General features: G+C 34.5%; 1 protein-coding gene across 2 annotated transcripts in view; it reads right to left on the bottom strand.

The window, feature by feature from the left end:
• The window catches only part of LOC137250742 (uncharacterized), a 239,011-nt gene that overhangs the window by 38,746 nt on the left and 180,460 nt on the right, over positions 1-19,805 (bottom strand). Inside the window, exon 3 of one of the 2 annotated variants that reach the window (XM_067784085.1) lies at positions 12,719-12,845. The exons of the other annotated variant lie outside the window; for it this stretch is intronic. The gene's annotated coding sequence lies outside the window, so the exon portion shown is untranslated. The remainder of the gene's footprint in view (positions 1-12,718; positions 12,846-19,805) is intronic. 2 annotated transcript variants of the gene reach the window in all.

The following is a 19,805-nucleotide window of genomic DNA, read 5'->3' as shown; positions in this document are numbered from 1 at the left end:
TTTTAACAGCTATCGAAATTGGAAGTTTTTTTTGTATTAAGTACATAAAATAAAACAAAATTTTATGTAAATATATTTGCAACTATTTATTTCTTTATTTTTTCTCTCCAACGTAGGAGCGAAATAAAATTACTAGAGAGATGATTTAGATAAATAAAAAATATCGAAATTGTTTAAATAATTAAAGTCAATAATTGGAATTATGTTATAACAAAAAATAATTGGTGGAAGAAAAGAAACAATAAGAATGCTCAATGCGATGGCAGCCATATACCGAAATCATACAATTAATCCTGACCCGACGCGATATCGATTGTACAATGAGAGCAGAATTTTCTTTTTCACAAAACGTCCTGTTATTTAAACAATTCACAACCGAATTTGATCAACCAGTACTTTTTTTACTCGAGATAGAATATTCTCTCAATCTCTTTAAGAAAAAAATTTTCATTAAAGAAATTATACATTAAAAAGCCGTCAAGCTTTGAAAAATTAAAAAAAAACGAGAAAATTTTAGATAACTTTTAAAAAATCTCAAAAATTTGCTATAAAAAGTATAGACAAATATATATATTTTTGAAGCCCTATCTTTCAGTTTTCCAAAACTGTTAAGCAAAAAATTTCGGGGTGTTAGAAAATTTTGAAACACGGCATCTTGATCTACTCATCAAGACCTACAACGGACACTAGGTCGTTATTAAAGTGCAAAATCAGTGTAGCACAGTGTAATTAGTTAAAATATTCGTGAGTAAATATGTATGTTCTTGATGGAAATAGAAGTTAAAACGATTCGATGCCATACAAGTGATTGCTTTTGTATATTTTGTAATGAGCGCAGTGTTAAAATGCAAGTGTTATTTAATTTCTTTTTCTGCACACTTCAACGTTAGCAATGCATATATGTACGAGTATACCCATATTTGCGTATGTAGAAGTGTAAGTAGACGTACTTAGTAGGCGTACTCAGTGACATTATCATTACATAAGCTCATACACACATACTTATTTGTTACCATGTTTGATTTTGGTCAGTTTTGAGGGACGCGACGTTTCACTACGTGACCAATACAGCAAGCAAGTTATACTTAGAAATTATTGCTGACGTTGATAAGGATGTATGTACATTAGACTGACTAACAAAAACAAAACAAAAAACAATAAAAATTTGTTTGTTCTTTGCTCATGGTATGGCGTAATCAAACCAAGTAAGTCCTTGTATATAACTACATGACTCAGTCAGACACCAACAAGTGAACATGAACCAAATCAGAAACCCCCAGCGGGTTTGGCGGCTTAGAATATACCCGCTGCAGGTATGCCTGGAAACGACCATCAAAATATTGGAATTCAAAGCGTTGATAAGCGCAATTCATAGCTTCCGCAGCCCAATTGTCAAACTCACCTACGCGGGGTGAATCCTGTTAAAAATATGCAGGCGCTGGGCTGAAATTGGAACTTAACGCGAAATTGAAACTGAACAAAATCGGAACTAAAACTGCTGGCGCAAAACAGTGGTCAAAACTTGATCGAAGTATGTAAAGAACCGGGGCCGGAGCAGAAGTTAGAGCACAACCCGGACCATAAAATGGACCAAAACTGCAACCGGAAGGAGAACTTAACGGAAAATTGAACCGAAACAGATATTGAGAGCAGGAGGTTAGGTTAGGTTAAACTGGCCGGTCCGTGGGGACCCCACATAGACTGAATGGATTCATAGTGTACGCAGAAGAAGAAGGACCAAAATGAAAAACCCGATTAAAATACAAGACCTATGTTATAAAATAACACTGTTCTTTTGAAGCTGTCTAGGACCTATGCCACTTCCTACTTCTAGATCTGACAGCTGTGTCACTTCTAATAGGTGGAGTCTTAGTCTGGCAAGCGCAGGGCAAGAGCACAAAACGGCCAAAATCGAAACTTTCGTAACATTAAAACATAAATTGTTAAGTCGTGGGAACTTGAAACTATCTCTTTTTTGTTTTTGTTAACCGTGTAGTCTTATTTTATTCCTATTGAAATTGTGATGTTATGTGTTACGTTTTTTTTAGATTTTTTAATGAACTGAGAAAGAATTATTTCTCGGTTTTTGGAAAATTTATCATTCCGAGCCTGTAAAAATATTCATTTTTTGTATCAGTCTAATATACACATTAGACTGGGTCGATTTATTAACCGATATCGCGCCATCGATTTTTGGATAGGATTTGGGCTCAGGAAAAAAAGTTCCACTACGCATACCCAAAAAAATAATTTTCGAGCCTGTGAAATTAAATTTTTTTGACTTTTTTCGACTTTGATATTTAAGATTTTTTTCCTAACCTACTAAAAAAATTTTTCATTTGATTATAAAATTTTCATGTATACCCTGTCCGACCCAAAAATGTTATCAAAAACTGTTATCGACAACGTTTTTAGCGGGCCACCCTAATACACATACATACAATGATATTTATGCAATTTGGATACAGGTGCATCACTTAAAAACATTTCTAAATATACATATGTGTGTTAGTGTGCGTGTGAAACCCCCCCTCTTGTATGTAAGCAGTTGCATATTTTGGGTCGAATTTCAATTGGCTTCATTCGCCTCGACTGATTTTACGTCGCAGTGTGTTACCAACGGCTTGGTAACAAACACAGCGTAACATACACAAAAGAACACATATTTATATGAGAATATATGCCTACAAAATAGCATTGACATATGCTGACTTAAATTTCCAATTCAATAGGTAGAGGGCGTTTTGGAGTGCCATCGCCCCCTTATAATTTTTTTGTTCAGTCACAAAAAGCATTGGAAAGGATAAAATGAACCAGCCTGAGCTGAGAAAACTTACACTAAACACTATATTCTAGGCTGATAATAACACATTTATTACCGGTATTTAAAAACTTCCGAAAAATATGGCTACCATGAAAAGAGGTGGAAATGTTTTATTACTACATTAAATTGCCGTGCCGTGACGAATATGGAAAGAAAATAGCACAGATTATGTATTAATCCTAGTTTACAAGATTTTGCAAACAATATTAGCTCTCTTTTGAATTAATTTTTATACCAAGCTGTACTTGTACACAGGGTATTTATAATTCTGATTGGATACCGGTTGATTGTAGAGGTATAAATGAATCGAGATATATCAAAATTATCAGTATCGAAAAAAATTTTTATTAAGCTATGCCCGTCCGTCCGTACGTTAACACGAAGCTTGTCTAGACCCAGAATAGTTTAGTATTGAAAACGAGCGAAATCGGACGATAACCACGCTCACTTTTCCGATATCGGAAATTTAGAAAAATGAAAAAAATGAGATAATTCAAGACGAATACCGCTAAGCTAATGAAATTTGGTAGGTGGTTTGGTTTTATTACACAAAACATAAATTCCAAAAAATTTTAGACTTTTAGAAGAAGATAATTTGGAAGTTTAACAAGCCGTAAATCAAAATCCGTTAAGGACATTAGTGGTAGACTTTGTATGGTTTTTGCTTCTTTTTAACGAAAACGAGTTCAGAATAGAACCATATATGTATTGTAACGATTTTAGCGAACCTTCTGCTAACGTTCGAATCGCTAAACTGTTGAATAAATCACTCCTTTGTTCAGTATTGCAAACTGGTCTTTATTTAGATTACTTTGGGAGTAGTACTTCACAATTATACTTCACAATGAATAGCGTGCTTAAATCAAAACTGATTAATTATTACTCAGCTTGCGTTGCTTTTATACTCTCGGTTTCCTCGTTCACCCACTTCTCCCAAGGTCTAGTAATTTCGCGAACAGTTGTAGCTCATGCTTGGTTAGTTGCCAGCTATATACATGTATAGCTGTAGTCCACGCCTCTTCCATAGCCATATCCGTGTGTATGTGTGAGTAACTACTTCGGCTGATGACTACATATTTGTGTGTCTGAGATATTTCTTTGTCACCTTCTACATAAGAGTGGCTTCTTTATTGTTGTTGTGCATTTATTTAGTAGCAGCGTAGTGATGCTAATATTCGTCACAGTATTATTACGCAGCCTAATAATACTATTAATCACACAAAGCAAAGGACAACAGCGTTTCAAGTGCACAGCTGGGTATGTAACATTCGGTTTCACCCGAACTTAGACTTTCTTACTGGTTTTATTTTATTTTCTGTTAAAACTTTTTCGTGTTTTACAGTGTTACCACATACGTAAGAAACGTACAGATAAGTGGTTACAATATTCGGTACAAATTTCCGTTGTTAAGGACAACGAAATCCTATAAGGGCTTTCTATAGGTTCATTAACATTTTGCCCTCAAGCTCTTTACTTCCCAAAAATGTTAAAGTGATGTAAATCCTTACTGAGGCTACTTTGCTCAGCTTGAAAAACAAAAAATTTATTCAAGACGCGATATACCTCTGAAGAGAATTTAGGCCGTGCTTCTTTTCTAATTTGCGGAATGCTCCTTTTAGTTTTTCCTACAAATTGGCAGGACGAGACCAACAGGTTTTACGCCAACTCCGACCGGCTGAGTTTTCACTGAGAAGCCGTTCATGGCAGAAACATACTCGGAGTGTTGACCAAATCACTGCTGAGGGGCGAGTTTGCTTGGAAAAACTCTATTCTAATATTTTGATGTTTTTTTTACCGAGAATTGAACCCAGGATCTACGTTATAGTAAGCGCAGCACGCTACCAACATCATGACGGTCGCCCGTGAATTCAATTACCATACTCGTATTCGTATCCTGAATGAAGTAACATTAAACATAAATTTGTTCAAAAAAAAAAAGGTTTTCGAAATGGGGTCACATTCGGAAATCGTTTGACAAACTTATCGTGTGCAAAATGATGAAGAGGTTCCATACCGCCAATTTTTAGGAGAAATTAAAAGTAGCAACCTCGAAGTAAAGCTCTGCCTAAAATCTTTTCGGAGGTTATCGCGCCTTGCATTTATTGATATTTTTTTATATTACCAACAACAACTGGAATACGCTTGCAAATACATATGTACAAAGGCACTGTGTTCGTTACCTCTAAAAAAATTATCTATTTTTGCTGCCTTTTCCACTGCTGCCACTTTGTTTTTGTTAATTAAAAAACACTTTTTAGCCGCTCTTAGTGCTTAGTATAATTTTATAAATAAATAAAGCCATACTTGTACTTTTTTCATGTTTTTCCTTTTATATATTTCTCAAAATTTTTTTCTTCGCATCATACATCTTATTCAATCGGCATTAAGTATACGCTAAGCAATCAGCTGTACATATTGTCCGCTTCCGCTTGAAATGTGTCATTGCAAACGAATTAGGCACGAATTCCTCTAATTTAATCGCCGCTCATATTCGCTAGCAATAGAAGTGCGATCGTGTCACAATGCACGCCACAATTTGGCATGGCTTCTTCTTGCGACCGATTTTAAATACCCTCGATAATTGTCATAGAACTCAGTTGAAGGCGAACGGAAGAGGTTTTACATAAAAAAGAGCATGTATGTATGTCATCTTATGTTGAGCGTGTGGTTTCTTTTTGAATTTTATAGATTTTCATTTGTATTTGTTGTTGCATGTTCTTAACAGCAGAGAACATAAAAATAGCACTGAAAATATTTATAAAATGTCGCCAATTAAATTCTTCTGTACTGAAACAATGAAAACCAAACTCAAGAACGTTTTCGAAAAAATTGGAAAAATGGAGAAATTTTTTTGAAATTTCAGAACTTTTTATTTGGTGTTTTCTTAATTGTGTTTATTTTTATATGCAATTTTGTAACCAAATTCTGTAGGGTTTTTAAGATTTTCCTTCATACAAAATGTAAATTTTCTTTTTTAAGAAAATCTGAAACACATCGGAAAGAAATTGTCAAAAATCAACGAATTTTGAAAAACCTATAACTTTTACTTCGCTAAACTAAAATTCAGAGAATCAAAAAAAAAACGTTCCAAATTTTCATACGAATTTTATCGAAAACCATTTTGAGATTGGTCCATAGAAATTTTTTGCTTAAAATACTGCTCGCTCAAAAAAAATTTAGAGAACTCAAAAAAAAGTTCGGAATTTTTGTAAAATTTTTTCCAATTTTTGAATCTTTTTGATAATGGTTTGTATAGTTTTAGTACGAACTTCATACAAATTTTTTCTTTCGAAAGAAAGAAGAAATTCATTGACAAAATTTTATAAAAATTGCCAATGCTATTTTTATGTTCGCTGATGTATGTATGTTCCTATGTATTATATTATCAAATATTCTAAAGGGTTTGCGTATTAGAAGGCTTACTTCTTCGCTACACATGTATCGAAATGTAATTTTAAAATGTTTTATAGTGAATCTTTCTTATTTTTGTGAATTCGAGAGTTAGAATGAAACATTCACCTTTTAAAAATAAAAAAAGTAAAAGTATAAAAAATAATTTAAAAAAAAAAAAACAAGTAAGGACGGGACTGCCTTCGGCTGTGCCGAAGACTTCACACCTTTCATGAATGGGGCTGAACAATAATCTTATCCCATTCGTAATCTCCAATAATGCGCTATATAAGATAAGAAATATATAGTGAACATACCTAAACGATTTTAAAATAAGTATAAAATATGGCAAAAAACCCCCTTATCTGAACGATCGGTTGTATGGGATATAAATATATACAGCTCCGATCGAAGTGATTTTTTCAGGATATCTTCTATGGTATATTAGAATATATATCACCGAGTTTCACGTTTATACTTTCTAAATTGCGGCAGGAATGACCAAAATCGTCTTATATGAATGATCGGTTGTATGGGAGATATATGTTATAGTGGTCCGATCCTACCGGATCCGACAAATGTCTAATATAATACAAAAATACATCCTTGTGCCAAATTTCATTGAGATATCTCAAAATCTGAGGGACTAGTTTGCGTTCAAACAGACGGGCGGAGAGACGGACGGACGGAGAGACGGACGGACGGAGAGACGGACATGGCTATATCAACTCAGTTCGTCGCCCTGATCAATTCGGTATACTTAATGGTGAGCCTATCTTCTATATTTCTCAACGTTACAAACATCGGACCAAAGTTAATATATCATTTCATGTTCATGAAAGGTATAAAAACAGTTCCTTTATTTTTATTTAGATCTAGAAATAACTTCACAATCTACGAAACCTTTTTTTTACTTTTATTTTTTAAGTTCAAAAAAAACCTTCCAATCTTGCCGTGAGATCCTCACATAGACTTAGTCCGTAGTGTTACCAGAAGCGTGTTCAACGACCAAGCATCCGCAATCACTTAATCACGCTTAATTTAAGTGCATGTGACGGCAGAAGCAGTGACAAGTCGAAATACCCGTTTTGTGTGTACAGTCCTCCCTTTTTAATGATAGGAGTAACTTTGTTAAACACACAAAAATGGCAAATGGCAATCAGTTTAAATTCTAGGTATATATGTTTACACCCCTGCAGCCGACAAGCAATCTTTCGAGGAAGTCGAGAGACTTCGAATCATCTTTCCAACCTCCACCGTGGTAAATTTTTAGATTTTCCATAATATTAGCTTTTTCATTAAAGAATTCATGAGCTTAACACCGTCTTATAATACTTGAATATTCAATTATTATGTTTTTCTAAGAGAAACTGAAAATAAAGAAAGAAACATTTACTGGCATATTGCGACGGTACCATTTCGAAAACCGCCACGTAATCATCATCAGGCAATTTCGTAATGTTATCAAAGGTTTCATCGATATTCGAACCGCGAATCACACGGTGAAACTTCAGTTGCCTTAACCACTGGGCTATCCTGCTTGTATCTGTTTCCTTGCTAATTCAGTTTATCTCATTTCTTCACTAACAACACAATTGAGAAATTCTGTCTCTATATTAATTTGCGTGTTATGTAGGCTTGTTTTTGTAAAGTTTCTTTTTCGTTGCGAAGGAGAAGCTTTGTAAACTCGGGCTCAGTTTTACATATTTATGTGTGTTTGTTTAATCGTGTGTTCAATTTGTACTTATTATCTAAGAATTCATGTGCTTAACACCGGCTTATAATAATTGAATATTCAATTATTATGTTTTTCTATGAGAAACTGAAAAGAAAGGAAGAAACACTTACTGACACATTGCGATGGTACCATTTCGAAAACCGCCACGTAATCATCATCAGGCAATTTCGTAATGTTATCAAAGGTTTCTTTCTTCCTTTTCAGTTCCTCTTAGAAAAACATAATATTTGGACTTTTTCTTTAATAATTTGGGAAAATTTTAAAACACGTAACATCAGGACGGACAAGGCAACAGCTGTTTCGATTATACCTTGCAAATCTCTTTTTTGAACTTTTTCATTTGTATGTTTTCATTTTATCACTTCACAGAACGTGAATTGGCCCCCTGATATAGCCTAGGTATGACCTCAAAGTAAGTTTCTGCCTTCTACAGAAAAAAACAAATTTTCTTCCACGGAGTTAGCAGCCTTTTTTTAAGTTTTCACTATATAATATATCCTAAGTTATTACACAATTTCATTCACATTGGTTTTTGTGTGTGCTTCTTCGGCGATTTGTTTCTTTTGTTAAAGCAGCTTTAGTTATTTTAAAATCAACACAAACACAAATACAAATATCAGTTCACCAAGAACTATTTAAAGTAGTAGTGAGTAGCTTAGTGAGAGGACGTACAAGTACGCTAATAAGAGATACAAGGGAACAAAATCGAGCCCAACTTCATATTATATACCCAGATGTGGGTCATACCATCTGTATATATTATTTTCTGGACAGAGGTCTCAGCTTTTATTGAAAAAAGTGGTCTCAATTATTTTAGAGATACCACTTCTTGCAGTTGGGTGTAGCATTTAAGAATTATTACTATTATAAGTACCAAACCAATAGGCTGTATCTGCTTAAGCTGTACTAAAATACTATTTTTTTCCGAATCTGCCAAAGCAATAATCTGAAAAGTAATTTATTTTTATGGTCGGCGGTCCTTTCCGTTTATGATTTAAAAATATGTTGAGGTATATGCCGTAAAACTTATCGGGGAAAACTCACAATACTAGCTTATATTTTTTTAACTCCTATATATTAGCTTCACTTGTATGTATGCTTGTTTGTAACTTTGTAGGCTAGTGGGTTAATGACTCGCTACAAAACGAGTTGGCTTAATAGGACACACGAACCTCTGTGCTACGATGCTATCAACATCATATATCTAAGTGGATTGTAGATACTAAAACGGCACCATATTTTCGTGTTTTGCAGTTTTGTTTAACTATATTTATATTATTAATATATTTATGTCGATTCCGTTCAGTACGTTGTGCTGTTTGAAGAATTAAATATCTCTAAATGATCCCAAAATAGTCCCAAAACAGGAACTAAATTATCTTGTAATAGCACCAAAATGATCCCGAAACTACCATAAGTTATTATTGATATTATCAGAAGTAGTCATGAAACTATAACGAAAGAAGTAAGGACGAGACTTCATACTTTTCATGAATGGAACGGAACAATAATCTTATCCCATTCATAATATAGTGAATAGATGAACATACTTAAGCGACTTTTTAGATAAATATAAAATAAAAAATAAACCGGTACTTTGTGTGAGGACCCAAAGTTTTACGTTTCTAATGGTCTGCATAAGATAGCTATGACCATGAAAGCATTTGATGAAATTTGAAGTTTCTATTTGACAAATTGAGATATGATGAAGATATTGCAAAAAACCTCTTTTCTTAATAATCGGTTGCAAGGGGGATATATGTTATAGTGGTCCCATCCGGCCGGTTTCGACAAATGTCTAATTCTACACCTAAAGATATCTGCTAAATCAATTCAGATCCTCATCCTGATCAATTTGGCATAACTATTGTTGGGTCTATCTCTTCTCATTCAAGGACTTACAATTTTGAAATTGTGCCGAAATTGTCACAAAATTAATTCTAAAACAATCCCGAAGTTATCCTAAATAGCCTTGAAACAATCTCAATATCATACATACATCAAGCCTTTCCGATATAATCTAGAATGAGTCCCGAAATGATCTCATAATAGTTACAAAATGGCCCCGAAATAGGTCCAAAATCATCCACAATAGCAATACCGAAATGAAATTTACTATAATTTAAAATTATTCTTATAGCAATTTCGAAATTGTTCCGAAGTTATCCCGAAAAAAAAACATTACAAATAGTATTTTCTGGAAGCAGCCCCAAAATAATTCTAAAAACAATCCCGATACAGTTCCGAATACAATAGCGAAACGGTCCCGGAAGTAGTCCCGAAATAATCCTGGTGTGGCAATTAAACAATACCGGAAAAATTGAAGTTATCCTGAAAAAAATCCAAAAATTATCCAAAATTGTCCCAAAGCGATATGATATCGAAAACAATCCCGAAATTATTCGGCGATGGCGCACACGTGAAATTATACCAATATTGTCCCGAAATAGTGGCGGAATGTTTAGAACATAGTTCTTAAATGGTGTTTGAAACAATCTCAAAATGATTCAAATATAGTTCAGAAGTTATTCAGAGCTAGTCCCGGAACTAAGAGGAGATTATTTTTATACATTTATCATTTATGTCAAGTGTTGGCGGCTGCAGTATTGTCTCCTCGTACCACAACGAAGGTCCTGGGTTCAAGCGCCGGGTAAAGCAATATCGAAAATTTAGAAAAAAAAAAATGCTTTAAATCAGAAAAAAGTGTTTCAAGCGGGGTCGCCCCTTAGCAGTGATTTAGTAGACACTCCGGGTGTATTTCTGCCATAAAAACTCATCTACGTTGCAGATGGTTCCGTTCCAAAGATTTGTAGCAAAATTAAAAGCAGCAAGACGCAAATTGAAAGAGAAGGTCGGCCTTAAATCTCTTCGGAGTTTATCGCGTCTTAGATTTATTTTTTATTATGCTAAGTACAATTGGGTATATAATAAATTACGTATGCAACCAATTTTTTAAAACAAGCGACACAGCAACGTCTACTAAGAGGGTAGCAAGAGGCACGCATATGTACAAAGTCACATGCATAAAAGTGGAGGAGCACTTTTTCAATAATGTATTGGTATGTGAGGGTGCACCTTTGGTCTCAATATCGCACCACCTTGCACCTGTACAAGCACAGCTTTGCTTTTAACTTTTCACTCATGCCAGCTCATTGCGGTTATCATTTAGAGGGCTGCTTTTTAACGGCCAATAGACCATCATTGATGAGGTATAAAAGAAGAATACCAACATGGACAGTGCTTTAGTCAGTTAAATATTCTTTTATTATACGCCAACTTGGACGCGACGGTTAAGGTGCCGGCAACTTGTGCAATTGATTTTGAATTTCGAAGAAAAAAAATTTTGAAAATATACAAAATATGATCAAAATTTGAAATAATTAAGTAAGCGAAATCATTTAAGCTTTGTGTGATCGATAGATCAATCAACATACAATAATGCATTAATCAAGTGGATATAAAGGATAATGAATTTGAATATGAAATCTCACTATGACTGTTTGGGTGTAGTGCTTTATTAACTTACGAACTTCAAAGATCTATGAGTACCCCAATATAGAGCAAAGACATACAAATGCTATTCAATTAAAAACTATTCAATTAACAAATTTTCGATTTATGTTATTTAATCAAACAAACATTTATTTAATGTTAATATATTTTGATTTTTTACACTTTTTTATGCCAAAATTCCCTCCATTGCATTTACACGAAACCATAGTAGTTTAAGTGTGTTTGTTGCGTGTAAAGAAGTCTTACTTGTGTATGAATACGGAAAGCCTATTAAGGATTTGTACGCCTCAACTACTTACAGCAATGTGCGCCCGCCCACTCAAATGCATAATGGACTGTTGGAAGTACATACATACAAAGCTGCTGAGCTTGCTAATGCAATAAGAAATGTGTGTATAAGTATATAATTACATATCTTCTACATGTGCATATATAACCAGACAGTTAATATGGGGCTTCAGTGTTATATATTATTTTTTTGTACTTTCGTCTATTCTTGGGAATTATGTCTTAAATGACATCGTTTTGGGTAAGATACATGATTGGCGTATGAGTGATTTTTTAAAGACATTTTCAAATTGTATGCGCAGTAGGGATGTTCGCAGCGAAGTGGGGTTTTTTTGTATCTGACCCGAGATATGTCCGGGGACTTGAGTCGTACAGTGAAACATTCTCTTGAAAGCTGTGTTTAAAAGTCATTAACGGCCTCCGATATTTCTTAAATTCGTCACAGACCCTCTTATTGTGGAAAAGAGAATTATGAGATATGTAAAAAAAAATAATGCCTGACACAGCCATTCTGCTGGTGGGCGGAAAAAAACAAAAGTGCGAGATCTGAAAGTTTGAAGCTTGATTTCATTGGATAAAGTCCAAATACAAAGTTTTACGAAAGTCGAACGAAATTTTGGCTTCTTAATAAACAGAGAGTAATAAGCCCAAAAGTAGTAGATATGCCATTTTTAAAACTCTCATTTTATATGTATGTATATCCAAAAATGAATTCAGCACCATGCTCACAAAACCAAAATATACTGGAGACAAAGAATTTTTAAGCGGTGGGATGACATAAGGTTAACGCCCATAAGGTCAATCGACGTTATGGCCACTTCAAATGTTCATAAGATCAATTGGCCTTATGCCCACTTCAAATGGCCATACGGTTAATTGACGTTATGACTCTTCTTTATTTCCTTTTATGGACTTGCAGAATTGGTGTATTTGAATACGTTTTCTTATTTCAGACGAATACTTACCGGCTTAGTTTTTAATCCGATTTTGCACTTTAATGAATCCACAATTACGAAAATTTGTTGAATAAGTTCTTCTCATCAACGATCGTTCACTAGAATGCGGCCAAATATAGGCAAAGGAGCGCCGTATCTGAAAAATTGAAAAAACAAAAAATTTTTTTGCTCATTCGATCAAACAAAATATAGCGAAATAAATAAAACGTAACTGTAATTCGACAGTTGTTAACATTTAAATACTTGGAGGTGCGAATCTGACATTGTTGCTGGTTTTTTTACTATTTTGGAAAACAAGCATGGTCATAATGTCAATATCATCGACATTGTAAGCATTTGAAATTTGACGTTTTGACCATTTTATGTGGTCATAATTTCAATTGACTTTTTGTGACCATTTGAGGAGTTCAAATGTAAATTGATGTTATGGATGTTGACCTTATGTCATCCCTCCTTTTTAAGCAGATAAGTTGATAATGAGGTGACGTGAATACCCCAAATGTTCTAACCAACTTCTCTTAGACCTTTTAACTGCTTTTCAAATTTCGTGTTATAAAGTAAACTCACTCAGCAAGTTTCATCGTTTTATCTTTGACAATGAACTATAGAATTTTTTCAAGTCTTCGCTAACAAAAAAAATTGGGCGTTTGTTTGTTCCGATGCTGAAAATCTTGGTAAAATGAATTCCGTATCTTTCTCAAAGCCTTACATGCATACGACAATTATCCGATAAAAATTGAGGAGGGGTAAGGAAAAAGGGGAGAAAAATGGTGAGAAAAAGGAAGCTTGAGAGAGAGGAAAGTATTAAGAACAGGAATAGAAGAAGCATGGCAACAGCAAATAGCAGACGAATTTGAATATGAAAGTAAGAAAGAGGAAGAGACAGAGAAAGATCGAAATTAATCTGAGAAACGAAAAAACAAAAAAATTATTGTTTGTACCATTTAGCTAAAAGCTAAAAAGGGCGAAGCTTGCACCGTAAACGTCCCAATCAGATTGGACTAAATTAAGAGAAGGCGACTGTTGCACATGATCTGTCAAACGGGAAAGGCGTCGAGCCATGTGCGGCCTGTAAAGTGTCGAAGATCACGTTTAAGTCTTACAAACCTTAAACTAACAAAGTCACTACTATCATTTAAAAGAAAGGCCTGTAGACTCATGACGAGTATCTAACTGGACATTGCCTTCTAGCGTCACACGCCTTTAAATTAGGCTTGGTCAGTGATAGCAGATGGAGGAAGTGCGGGTTGGAGGAGGAAACAATCGAGCACGTTTTGTGCTCGTGTCCTGCGCTTGTCAGGCTAAGACTCAAGCTATCTTACTAGAGCTTGTGATTTCCTTTCGATTACAAGAGAGAATTTCGAGAAGAAATCGATAGCTATTCAAATTATTAATGCCAATTCGAGCTACTTAATTGAATGTTGAGAAGCTCGCGATCTTTACTTCTTCATTTGTGAGGAAAATTTTTCAGACGAACAAGTCCTAGTGCCGGAGCATTAAAATAGCAACAAAAAGTATTTATAGGATTTTTCCTGCTCTAGAATTAAGCAAAACTGTGAATTTAAGTTAGCACAAGTTTGGCGTTTTCCGACTTAGTTTGGTGCTTTATTTCAAAATACAAACAAGCTTTCTTTATCAAATATGTACACATTTTCAAAAACCTTAGCCTTGTTCACACGCTCTTTAACCATGTTAAGGTTGCATACATTAAATTTCCTACTTACATAGTTCACATTCTGTTTAAACGCATATAATCCCACACTTAATTTAAAAAAAAAAGATAATTAATACTCATATCTGTATCAAAGTAGCTCCAGTACAAGTTTTGGAATCCTTAACATGTGTTACTCTTATAATTTATTCACCATTATAGGCAATAATACCGTTCATTATATATTATACTTAGTGTACAATACATAAAAGAACCCTGCATCGAGTAGAACTAGTTTTGTTCTAGCACAGAATTATGGCATTACGAGACGGTACTATTTCCACAGGGTTTTTGGAATGAGATTAGCACCAGTTCAGAGGTAGTCATTATACCTGTAGTGCGAAGCTGGTGCTTTGCGTGACTATCGCCCATTTTCGCTGCAGGAAATATACTTGCATACAAACATACATATGGAATCGCACGGCACCGTGGTCGTCTTGGACTCGCTAGCACTGGAAAATTAATAACATACTAAGTGAATATGCTAGAAACCTTTAACCATTCGGTCTAAGAAATAAAATGTGGGTTTTTTCAGCACGCTGACGCCATCTATATCTATGTACAGTAGAGCCGGTCAAATTGTACGGATGGTTTTTTTTCCATCAGAAGTAAAGCAAAAATGTAATCTACAGATGATTCTAAGAAAAAATTTTGAAGACACCATAGCTCTAAGTCCGATTTCGAGTCCCCCACTTTTGCAAAATAGATATTTGGCCATATGAATGTAGGGTTTGGCCAAAAAATCTTCATAGCTTCTGATAGAATTATAGGAAAAATATCATATTGGGCTTACTTTAAAGGTATTTTACGTACATTTCAGAATCTGTATTAATATCTATAGTGTTTTTGAATTTTAGTAGAGATATCAGCCTTAAATTATGAGAAATTAGTCTAAAATGTACTTTTAACTACTATATTATCATTTTTAACAAATTTCTTATGGAATATTTTTTTTCTTTACAGCTGAAATAAGTTCAGAACATTTCCAACAACTTTCATTCAGACAGTTTTTCTTTTTTCGAATTCGTTTTAGTCGAAAACAATTTTGAAAAAAAAACTTAATAAGCAAAAAAACACAATTGTTATAATTTTAATGTAATTTATTTAAAAGATTATTTTTATACTCAGCTGAGCAGAGCTCACAGAGTATATTAACTTTGTTCGCATAACGGTAATCCGTATCGACATAAACTAATAGAGATAGATATAGACTTCTATATATCAAAAAGGGTGAAAAAAGAAATTCATTTAGCCATGTCCGTCCGTCCGTCTGTAAACACGATAACTTGAGTAAATTTTGAGGTATCTTGATGAAATTTGGTATGTAGGTTCCTGGGCGCTCATCTCAGATCGCTATTTAAAATGAACGAAATCGGACTACAATCACGCCCACTTTTTCGATATCGAAAATTTCGAAAAACCGAAAAAGTGCGATAATTCATTACCAAAGACGGATAAAGCGATGAAACTTGGTAGGTGCGTTGACCTTATGACGCAAAATAGAAAATTAGACAAATTTTGGACAATGGGCGTGGCACCGCCCACTTTTAAAAAAAGGTAATTTAAAAGTTTTGCAAGCTGTAATTTGGCAGTCGTTGAAGATATCATAATGAAATTTGGTAGGCACGTTACACCTATTACTATATGTGTGCTAAATAAAAATTAGCGAAATCGGATGACGAAGACGCCCACTTTAAAAAAAAAATTGTTTAAGTCAAATTTTAACAAAAAATTTAGTATCTTTACAGTATAAAAGGAAATTATGTCAACATTCGACTCAAGTAATGATATGGTGCAACAAAATACAAAGATAAAAGAAAATTTCAAAATGGGCGTAACTCCACCCTTTTTCATTTAATTCGTCTAGAATACTTTTAATGCCATAAGTCGAACAAAAATTTACCAATCCTTGTGAAATTTGGTAGGGACATAGATTCTATGACGATAACTGTTTTCTGTGAAAATGGGGGAAATCGGTTGAAGCCACGCCCAGTTTTTATACACAGTCGACCGTCTGTCCTTCCGCTCGGCCGATAACACGATAACTTGCGCAAAAACGATATATCTTAACTAAACTTAGTTCACGTACTTATATGAAGTCACTTTATCTTGGTATAAAATATGGCCGAAATCCGACTATGACCACGCCCACTTTTCCGATATCCAAAATTACGAAAAATGAAAAAAAATGCCATAATTCTGTACCAAATATGAAAAATGAGATGAAACATGGTAATTGGATTGGTTTATTGACGCAAAATATAACTTTAGAAAAAACTTTGTAAAATGGGTGTGACACCTACCATATTAAGTAGAATGAAATGAAAAAGTTCTGCAGGGCGAAATCAAAAGCCCTTGGAATCTTGGCAGGAATACTGTTCGTGGTATGACATATATAAATATATTAGCGGTACCCGACAGAAGATGTTCTGGGTCACCCTGGTCAACATTTTGGTCGATATCTCGAAAACGCCTTCACATATACAACTAAGGGCTACTCCCTTTTAAAACCCTCATTAATACTTTTAATTTGATACCCATATCGTACAAACACATTCTAGAGTCACCCCTGGTCCACCCTTATTGCGATATATCGAAAAGGCGTCCACCTATAGAACTAAGGCCCACTCCCTTTTAAAATACTCACTAAAACCTTTCATTTGATACACATGTCATACAAACACATTCCAGGGTTACCCTAGGTTCATTTTGCTAAATGGTGATTTTCCCTTATTTTGTCTTCAAAGCTCTCAGCTGAGTATGTAATATTCGGTTACACCCGAACTTAGCCTTCCTTACTTGTTTTTACTAAGAATTGACCATTTTAATGTATTTTTTAAAATAAAAGTAATGCTCTGTTATTATTTTTTAAAATCTTTTTTTTTTAACTCTAGCTGTTTATATTATTAGAAATACCGAAATATTTTTGACTAGTTCTGGCGAAAGCTGGACAATTAAGCATGAAGAGTATTGATGATTCCACCTCGCCATTCTCCATATAGCTGCAGCGAGAGGTGCTTTCCGGTATGTTAAGACGTAGGTACCGCATGTACATACATGCATTCGAAAGTGACCCGTTAAAACATTAATCAGCATTGATTGGTGAGCCAAAAATCCTAAACTTTAATATTAAATTTAAAAAGAAAAAAACTTTATTTCCAACGAACATTTTTTTTCTTAAAACATAAGATTGAACAAATTCATATGCAAGCAACCAAAACCATTTTTCGGCTTCTGTGTCTGACATATCTAGCCGGTAGGCTTTGTCCTGCCCGAAAATAGGTCTGCCTGCATTTAAAAAGTGAGCGCGCTTCTCCTCTTGATCCTCTTTTCCAGTCTCTCCTAGTATATCTTCCATTTCTCATTGTGGACCATCTCTTATTCCATATATCTCCCTCCCACTCCCTCGTCCACTTCCACAATCACAAACCCACTCCCACCTCAATTTCCTTAGACATATAGAATATATATAGTAAATATTGGATATCTAATCTAAATAATTGCGGAGATATGGTAATTAAAATCATTTCCTAATAGGGGGTATGATACCACGCACTTTTTCACAATTCTGCAGACATATTCAATATATACTTTAATATCAGCAGTATATGCCAAGCAGAATCGGATTTACGTTGAAATTTATATTGCCCATGAACCTGATCCCGCCTACCACACCGAAAATCCTGGGTTAGAAACAAGGGTTTTTCAATTAGAAGAAAATATATCTAAGCGAGGTCGCCCCCTCGGCAGTGTTTGGCAAACACCCCGAGTATATTTCTGCCATGAAAAACTCTCAGTGAGAGCTCATCTGCCTTGCAGAAGCCGTTCGTAGTCGGCATAAAACAAGTAGGTCCCGTCCTGCCAATTTGTAGGAAAAATTAAAAGGAGCACGACGCAAATTGGACGAGAAGCTTGGCCTAAAATCTCTTCGGAGGCCATCATTTATTTATTAAGAACGTGACCCCGCCTACTTTCCAAAATTTTATATAGCCCGAATAATACCACATGACCAAGTCAACCTACTGTCGAAAATTTTTGTAAGATAATAAGGTAAATACAGTACTAATCATTTTTTTTTTTTTTTTTTTTTCATTTAAAGAAGGACATATGGCTTTACGCAATAAGACCGTTTTTACTTTAAGAAGAGGGCATCTAAGATGGACACATCATCACATTCAGTAAAAGGGAGGATGCGCGGGTATATCACTTAATATGAAGCTATATTCAACCTAACCTTTAACCATGCATACCGGATTGACTTTGATACATTTTTTAAGGGGATGGAATTTTATCGTACATTCTTTTGGACTAATAGATATTTGAGAGTTCATTTTCATTTCACTGGAACACATCTTATTAAGAGTGTTAAATGTATGCCGGTGAATGGAACAGCCAGAAACAGAGCCTTCCAGCTCTTGGTCATTCTGGTTTTTGATGGAATTTGATTTAGCGTGCTATACTCAAAGTGCGTCACTATATTTGGTCACACTTTCGTAGGTTCAGAGGATCGATTTTAAAACAATCTTTCAAAATTTCAATACGATTTTACGGCAGTTTCAGGATCTTTTGTTGAGTACTATCGGAATCATTTCGAGACTATTTTCGGACTGCTACAGGTTAACTTTGGTATAATTTAGGGAAGAATAAAGTGCCTAAAATTATACCTCAAAGTTGTCCGTTAAGATATGAAGATTTGAAGCTGCGATGGTAACGCAGCCTGACGGATCATTTGTGAATCGCTCCAAAATCAACAACTACTTACAAATAAGAAAAAGTGGTTTTGTAAAAAAAGAATAACATCCTAAAACTGAACTTTGATTCCTAAACTAACTCCAGTTTGTATGCCAGCTAAAATATTATTAAATTGAGGGCATTCCAATATTTTGTTGTTTAAATGAACCCTGAAGAAAAACGATATTCGCTTACCAATACTTAAAATGAGTACCGTATCTATACTTTGCATTCGTAATTGAACCTTAAAGATTTAATATCGAACCACTATTACGGACAAAATCGACCACTGTACCACGTAAGTTATCAAACATTTGTCAGTATGAAAAATTCGTTTTTATTAAGAGGAGGGGTAAGTAGGATTTAGCGCGACATAGACTGTATGTAAATTCAGTATAAATATTAAACTTAAATCTAATTACGAGTATGTGATTCCAAGTCGAAAAGCTAACCTGAAATTGAAAACTGAACAAAAAAATTTAGCAGACACGTTGGTGTTCAAACTAAACTGTAACAATAAGTGACAAATGTGAAGTGTCGTCGGTTGAATTTTTCTCTTGTACGATGTGAACTGGTGCTTATTGCAGCTGCTGGCCACTTCACAAGATTAGATAATGACTCTTGTGCGTGTGACAGCGGCTATTGTGAGATACC

Source organism: Eurosta solidaginis, chromosome 4 (genome assembly GCF_040869045.1).
Source record: "Eurosta solidaginis isolate ZX-2024a chromosome 4, ASM4086904v1, whole genome shotgun sequence".
NCBI classification, from domain to species: Eukaryota; Metazoa; Arthropoda; class Insecta; order Diptera; family Tephritidae; genus Eurosta; species Eurosta solidaginis.
The sequence above is the reverse complement of the archived record's forward strand: the minus strand, read 5'-3'. Positions and strand labels throughout refer to the sequence as shown.